Source organism: Juglans regia, chromosome 13 (genome assembly GCF_001411555.2).
Source record: "Juglans regia cultivar Chandler chromosome 13, Walnut 2.0, whole genome shotgun sequence".
Lineage (NCBI taxonomy): Eukaryota > Viridiplantae > Streptophyta > Magnoliopsida > Fagales > Juglandaceae > Juglans > Juglans regia.
Window position 1 is genome coordinate 47096 of NC_049913.1, and position 9192 is coordinate 56287.

The following is a 9192-nucleotide window of genomic DNA, read 5'->3' on the forward strand; positions in this document are numbered from 1 at the left end:
GTCAATTCCCAGCATGACTCCAAGTGAACACGTTTGCGTGTTCAATTAGCAGTTGTTTTAACACCTCCCTATATTCTTGGGGAGCCTTGTTCCCACCCATGTCGTGGCGTTTGACCGATCTTGGCGTAGGGCTATGATCTCTAGAGGCTCAATTGCCTCTGCGTGCATTAGGTTATTCTCATCCCTTGCTTCCATGTCCTTATTGGTTGTAATTAATGGTTAGCGCTTGGGGGGTTCCCTTCTAAACTTTCTGCGACACATACACCTGGCACCCCTACTCTAAGTTCTTGCATGTAGCATTCTTGCACCAAAATTTTTTCTCCCTGAACCTCGCCGACTCCTGTCTCCATTGGGAACTTCATTTTTAAGTGGTAGGTAGAAGTGACAACCTTCAGATTATTCAAAGTTGGGCATCCCAATATGGCGTTGTAGGATGATAGGGCTTTGCCTACCAATAAGTCCGTCATTATTGTTGTCATATGTGAACCCTAGCCGACTATGACTGGTAGTGCAATGGCTTTAGGGGGTTGGTGACAGGCATAACCTGTCGGGGCTAATGCCCATCTTGGTGAAAGCATCCCAAAATATGATGTTAGCTGAGCTCCCATTGTTGATTAGTATCTGCCTGGTCGTGTAGTTTGCAATTAACAAGGTGACTACTAAGGCGTCATCATGTGGGTATAAGATCCCTTGACAGTCTTCATCTCTAAAAGAGATGGTGGGCGTGGTACTCAGTCTAGAGTGTTTGGAGGTTTTATCCGCCATGTATACCTTGTGGTACCTTGCTTTACGGGTGTGAGCTTTTCTATTGGAAGTCGTCACGCCCCACCGGCAAATCCTGCTGTTATGGTGCGGATTTCTCCCAAGGGAGCTTGGTATTGTTGTGAGGTTGGCAGGTGGCGTCTTGTCTTCGTTCCCTTTCCTGTCTGTCTTTTTGGACTACTACTCTGTTTGGGCTCTTGCCCCCGACCATCTTCTCTTCTCGGTTTGATGTGTTCGGCTAGCATTCACTCGAGTTCCCCACTTCCTGCCAATCTACCACTCTTTTCTTCATAGCTAAGCAGTCTTTTGTCCAGTAGGTGTCCAATTGGTGATATTTGCAATAGTGTTGGCCCCTTGTCAGTGGGCGTGCTTATTTCCTTGTAGTTTCTGCATTTTCTTGTACACTCAGATTGTTGTGGATGAGGCAAGGCTTTTGGCCTCGTTGGGTGGAGTACCTTTCTCGCCTTCCGTCTTGATGACTTGGTCTGACCTTCTTGTCTCTCGCACTATTCGAGGTCTTGGTCTCTGACTTTAACCTTGCTTCTTGGTTCTAAGAGGGCTCGTAATGTGTCTTCGACGTTAACATAATCACCTGCCCTGGCCATGAACTCCCTTAGAGTCAAGGGAGGTTTTTCTGGCCAACTCAGTCTTGAATGGACTTCGGGGCCATATTCCTCCCAAAAAGGCGGCTAGGGTGATCTTCTCATCCTGATCGTTCGTGGTCAGTTTCTTCTCGTTGAATCGGGTCAAATACACTTTCAGACTTTCCTCTTCCCTTTACTTAATGGTGAGAAGATAAGTGGTGGGTCATCAACGTCTCCTACTTGCCATGAATTGTGTTAAAAATTGCTTGGTCAATTCTTCAAAGCTGTTAATAGATCATGTCATAAAGTTCCAAACCAGCCCCGTGCTATTCATTTTAATGTTAAAGGGAAGGCACGACTAGCCACATCTCACGGGAAGCCATGGAGAATCATGTGTGCTTTAAAATTTTTCAAGTGATCTACAGGGTCTCAGGATCTGTCATACATGTCAATCTGGAAAACTTTGAATTTAGGTGGGAGTGGTACCGCCATCACTTCTTTGTTGCAGGAAAGATCAGTCCGATTCAACAGCTACTTTATGGAGAAAGATCCTCCCATTTTCCTTGCCATCTCATCGAATTTATCTAGGAGGTTGCGCAAACGGCACCACTGTTAAGGACATGTTTCACACCACCAACTGCACGGACAACTTGCAACAAATAAGATGATGGCACTAGGTGCCTAGGGTACTCCGATGCCTAAGTTAGAGAGAAATATTCTCAATATAAGTATATGAATGAATCTCAATGTATTACCTTCAAGTATTATTTATAGGAGTATGAAGATGTTGATAACAACTAACTCCAAAGTTTATCTTGGAAAACTCTCAAATAAATCGGTAGGATAGTTTTCTTGATCCATTGGAGATATTATCTATTTTTTATGTTATTCACTACGTGGTTAAAGATCGAATCTCTAGGCTTGCAGAACTAATTCGACTCTTGAGGTCTCAAACTTGGGCCTTCCAACACATGAGCTTATTTCCCCGAAGGCCCTAAATATCCCTTCCAGAACCAATCGATTTTTTTAGTCCAGACTGAACTCCTTACATCCCTACATTTTTTCCGCCTTAAAGTAAAAGGTGTTGATATCCAAATAAGGTAGAATTGACTTATTACAGTCATAGCACTAACAGCATCCAATGTGTAGGACCATTTGCTTCGCCTTCCCAGTCTTTGCATCCCCAAATTCCAACCGCCTTCCTCTTTATTGCATACTTCCCACAAAATTCATGTAAATATTTGATGCTATACTAACTTCCATCTTCTTAATTGACTTTCACAAGCTAGCCCCATAAGATTAAGGGGTATCATATTTTCCAACCATGCATGCCTTCTTTGTCCTCTTCATTAAAATTTATTGGGGTTCTAAGCAAGAGGAGCGAATGAAAGTGAGTAGTTAGTGAAACAACTATATAACAATTTATTTTATAACCGATCAACATGATATGATTATTTTATAAAAATATTATTATTTTATAAAATCTTAATTACCCATCAAATTTAATTTTGTAACTTTCCTTTGACCCCCAATTATGTAAATTTAAATTTAGATAAGAGAAGTGTTAGATCTACAACGATATTATAAAAATAAATTTACAAATTAGCATTACTTGGTGTATAATACGTCATATTTATTTTATAATAAAAATACTTTATAACTCAACGTATTATATAAAGTCATATTAATTTGTAAACTATATTGTAAACTATATTTTATAAAATTATTTTTATGAACCAACTACTTCCCATAAGATAATAGATAGTGGGTTTTGCTTCTTGACAAGATGATCCATCTGTTTTCCAAAGGAAAAAAAAATTGATGATTCATCCGAGCCATCGGGCGTAAAGGAATGGGCTGAGCCTGGAAAAAGAGTTGATAGAGGCCTATGCAAGCGAACACATAAAATTATGAGGTCATTTTGAAAAGTTTTTCGGGACCTAGGCCTAGGAGGAAGTGGGGTTGCTATCCATTCACATCCTCTGCCCCAATCGGCCAGAGGCACCGAGTTTGCTTTACTCCATGAAAACAATCTCTCTTCCATCTCCGTATACTTGGGACGATGTTTAGAGCTATACCTACGCTTCTTCTTTTACGACTCCTTAGAGCACTGGTAGTGGGTTATTCATCTTCATCTTCATCTTCAAATTTGCATAATATCTCTTCAAATTCATCTATATTGGATTAGGCATCTTTAAATTTTTGCATAGTTATGAATAGTATTTCTTTAAATTTGAAGAAATCTTGTTCACTCCCCAAACATTATTTTTATTGCTTTTCTCTCTCTCCCCAACGGAACTCCCTCGAATTGATTTCTCTCATTCCTCTCTCTTTCTCAACTATGATTTTTTTTTTCTCTTCGAAGGCATCTCTCACTTTATTTCTCCTTACTCCTTGCTCTCTTTGATTGAAGGCATCTTTGCCTTCTTTCCTTGCTCTCTTCGACTGAAGGCATCTCTGCCTTCTCTCCTTGCTTTCTCTTCACGAAGGCATCTCTCCTTGCTCTCTCTCAAAGGCACCGAAACATTGCTCATCAACGATGGCCTCTTCTCGTAGTCCGGTACTCGATTTTCACTCTCTTGGTTAGGTTTTACTGATTTGGTTAGGTTTATGCTTTGTGAATGTTTAGTGTTTGAATTAAAGATTGGATTGTCTGTGCAACAAGAGTATTTTCATAATTTTCAAATGTAAATCATTGGGTATTGTTGTACTACTGGTTGCACACCAATTCCATCATTTTTTGTACTGCTGGTTGCTATTAATGACATGGAAACTGTTGTGGAGTTGCTGTGGAAACTTGATGTGGAGCTATTATGGAAAAACCAACAGGGTGTGTGACTTGCTGTGGAGTTGCTATGGAAAAACTCAGCTTTGGAGTTTGTGGATTTTGTATTAAAATCAACTTTGTGTATTAATTTGTATTAAAATCCACTTTGTGGAATTTCTATTAAGTTGATTTTGATATATGAAATTTGTATTAAGTTGATGGTATATGAAATTTGAGCACATGATACATGGGATTTATTTGAATCTATATGGAATTTATTTTGGTTGGCAGTTGAATTTGTATGAAATTTATTTTGGTTGTCAATTGAATTTGTATGGTATTACATTGTATTAAGTTGTGTACCTGTATGGAATTTATTTTGGCAAGAATGTTGTTGAGTTTGTATAGAATTTATTTTGGTTGGCAGTTGAATGGTTTATTGATTTTGATTATATGCTGTTGGATGGTCTATTGATTTTGGGAAAAAAATATTAATAAAATAAGAAATATTTTATTATTATTTGATTAAAAAATGCATAATCTAATGTGAGAGTTTTTCTTCATATGCAAAATCAATTTTCAAACGATGTGATTTTGCATATGAAGATGCAAAAATCACTACCAATGCTCTTACAAAGTTATTATAAGAGAAATGATTTGTATAAACTCTAAATAAACAAGTCACATATAAGCTCTTGTAAAAAAAGTGGACCCTAGCTAAAAAAATTGTAAATAAATTATTTTTTCTTAGTGAGACCCACTTTTTTACAAAGAGATTGTATGAGATTTTCTATTTGAGTTTGTACCTAGCATTACTCTTATTATAATGTACAAGAGCACGAAACAGCCTACACCTCCATCTTGTGGGATTTTATTTCTTATCCTTCTCATTTGCTTTATTAACTAATGTTTTTCCATTTGAATAATTCTACTTAGCATCCTCACACACCACACACCATACTTTTTTTTTTTTTTTCCTTTTTCATATAATAAGTATGTGATATATGGAAGATAAGTAGAATAACTCATTTTTTTATTAAGAATAAAATAAAATTAAAAAATTAAAATATATAAGGTGTGTGATGTGGAATGATGAGTAGCATCCATGTTTCCATTTACTTCGACACCTCGTTTCCTCACCTTATTGCTTCGTCATATATTTATATTTTGAGCAAATTAGAAAGAAAAGATTAAGCGAGTTTTGTCGTGCCAACGGATGTATTTTGATAAAATGCATTAATTTTGAATGTAAAAACAAGTAAGGTGCAGATATCCAAAATAAGGTAGAATTGACTTATTACAGTCACAGCACTGGTAGTATTCAATGTGTAGGCACTGCTTGCTTTGACCTTCTTGTCTTTGAAGTCATAAATCCCCACGACTTTCCTCTTTACTACATACTTCCCACTAGGGGTAGGCAGTAAGACTCTGCCACCCACTTGGGCCGCCCACCCCATCCAATCCCTGTACACATTTGGGCATTAGGAGACGGGGCTAAAGTTGGGCCTAGGTTTACCCTGTTTGCTCGGCCTAGGCCCCAATTATATATATATATATATATATACACACACATACATACATACATATATATATATATCAACATTTTTAATAAAAGGAAATCAACTTTATCTTAAGTTTTATATATATATATATATATATATATATTTTTAAATTAAACGAAGACGTTTTGGGGAGAAAGTCCCAAAACATTGTTGTTTACCTTAGGTTTTGTTTAAGAGAAATGCTTTGCGGGACCCAAAATTTATCCCGAATGGGAATTTTTTTTTTAACCAAATGATTAAAAAAATATTTTTTAATAATGTTGTGAATTTTTTATTTTTTTTAAATGTTTATGATTATTAAAAAAATACATTAAAAAAAATGAAAAATAGATGAAAAAATATTACACTATTCGGGACAAATTTTGGGTCCCGAATTCGGGACCCGTAGCAGTGCTCTTTGTTTAAATTTAAACTCCCTCTCTCTCTCTCTCTCTCTCTCTCACACACACACACACACAATCTCGACTCTCTTCTTGTCTATTTTGTTGTTTGCCTGTCGTCTTCTGTATCAGTCTCTCCCTAAGTTGGATTGTTGGATTTTGGATTTTTTTTTTCGGTTGGTTGTCGATTATAGTTTGCCGTTTGGGTAGTGGTGGGTTTTGGGCGAGGTGATGGATAGCCATGGGGGTTAATCTGCCTCCGTTTGCATGTTAATCTGCCCCCTAGCATGCAGACGGGGGCACCCGCCCGTGAAGGGCAGAGTTGGGCCCCAGGGGCCCAACTCCCCCTGGCCCATGCGGGGGCGAGGGTGAAGCTGGCAAGGGGTGCGGGTAGCACCTCTACTTCCCACACAATTCACAGAATTACTTGATACTATGCTTATTAACTTCCAGCTTTCGTAGATTGGCCTGGGGTTGTTTGGGAAGTTATATGAGAACTTCATCTCAAAATATTTTATAATTTCATTTCCAAATATCACTCAAATATAAAATACTTTTCAATTTCAAGTTTTTAATTTTTTCATCTAATTATTAACTAATCATTATAAATTTTTCAAACTTCCACAAAAAATAATTCACATTTTTTAAATTTTAAAACAAAAATAATATTCAAAATTTATATTCAAAAAGTTTTTTAAACTTTATAATATTCTTATTCAAGAATTTCTCTCTTATTTCTCAAAACCCAATAAAATATATTAACTAAAATTATTTCGCTACTACCATTTACAAATCATTTCACTGTTATTATAGAATTCTCATATAATCTCATTACACCAGCATGCCCTAAGGGATACCATATTTTCCAACGATGCACGCAGAGATGAAGCTAGTATTATAACTTTGGAGGCGCCAAGTATTTTTTATTATAACAAACAGTTCAATTGAAAATTTGTAAGATCACCACTGACAAAATGATAATAAAAAAATAGTAGTTAATGAGTAATAAATAAAAAATAAATTCAAAACCTAAAGAAAATAGGCATTTCACAAAAATCATAATAACAAAAAATTTTATCTAATGTTTTAATTAAAAAGCGTATAAATAAAATTTAAGCAAACATAAATTATGATTTAAAATCTTCACAAAATGTTTAGAGAATTTTAATGACTTTAAATAAAAATACTTTATTTATCTTCTCTTATGGTATAAATATGGTTAACATGAAATATTATTTTCCTAATAAATCTCCCTAAGAATTAAAATTTTATCATTTAGAATATTATATGGAATAAAATTAAATGGCAAATAATATACCTTCAATATAAAATTTTAGTAAAACCAAAAAAAAGTTACTTGAAATATTTTACTTTGTAGAGCCTTGGGGGCCAGGTCCCCCTCGCCCACGCTTGGCTTCATCACTGGACGCCTCCTTCGTCCTCTTAGGCTCTCTTTGGATATAGAGATGGTTTCATCTCATCTCATCATTATAATGTTTCTAAATTTCCACAAAAAATATAATAAACAATTCAACTTCTTCAAATCTCAAAATAATAATAATATTAAAAAATAAAATTCTAACAATATTTTATTCAACTCATCTAAAACCATCCAATCTCATTATCCAAACGAACCCATTCATTACTTTGATTGGGGTTCTAAGTGAGAGGTGTGAATGAAATTATGAAAGTGAGTAGTTTTTTTTATAATCAACATAGAAGACAATTTTATTGATCTGAAATATGGCATTCAACCATTACAAGAGGTTTAATACATTCAACAACATAATCAATATCAATTAGCTTATGTTCTAAATTCACTGACATTTGAGCAAGACAATGAGCAACACCATTCAGTTCTCTTTTGACATGTTGTATTTTCCATTGAGCATCGCACAAAAGAGTAATGATGTTTGAGATAGTGCACTGCAATTTTCCAATAGAAGAAGCAAAACTCTTGACTGCATGGACAACTTGACTAGAGTCACCTTCAAAGATTAAAGAGTCAAGATCCAACTCTTTGTAAAATAAAACAGCAGAGAGTAAACCTCTTGCTTTAGCTAGCACAGGATCAGTGCAATAGAATCTTGGTTGCATCAAACTAGCCAAAACAGATCCATCAGTCTCTTTTATCACCACCCTAACACCAATCTTGTTGAAACCAGATCTTACTGCCACATCTCAATTCACTTTCACCCAAGATGATAGAGGTGTTTCCCATCGAGTAGCAGGCAGCAGATTCTGAATTCCTAACCCTGCTGACTTTGCTCTTGCATTACAATACTCCTTTAGAGCCTTTACAACAATACCAAAGAGCACCTTAGGGGATTGAAAAGGGCCATAATAAATAAGAGTATTTCTTCTAAACCAGATTAGTCGAGCTAGGGTGGCAAATAACAGCAGTTCCTGACTTGGTAATCTGTCAACCAGATACTAAAAAACAGATAAGAAACTGGGTGCTTGAATATTTGCCTTTTGAATAGACTTGGAACACAAAAGCCATACATCCTTGGTAGAGGAACATGACCATAACATATGAGCTGGTGTTTCATCTTCAAGCATGCAAATAGGACAATAAGAATCAGTAATTACCTTCCTCTTGCATAAATTAACTCAAGTGGATAGTGAATCTGTGCAAGGACTCCAAATAAATTGTTTAACAACATTTGTTGTTTATAAGGACCAAATCCTCTTCCACAACATCCCTTGTGCTCCATTAGTTGAAGATTCACCATGTTTTCTTACTTGGAGTTTTTTATGCAAGTGATAAGCATTTCTCACTGAGAAATGCCCAGAAACAATCTCATTTCATATCTGTTTATCAGCTGCAGGCAAGATACTGACAGACGACTTAGTATTTCCTTAATATCTTCCTCTTGAAAAATTGTATGGAGAAGATCCATATTCCACTATTTCGTATGAGCATCAATAAGATCAACAACCACTGCATTCTCATGGAGAGTCGACACAGGAGATTTGTAGAGGCTCTATTCAAACATTTGTCTTTCAAAATTTTGACCTAGGTACCATCACCAATTTTCCACATAAGGCCTTCCTCAACAAGAGGAATAGATTGAAAAAGACTTCTCCATAAATATGAAGGCCTTGGACCTAGCCTAGCATGTGAGAGAGAAGTG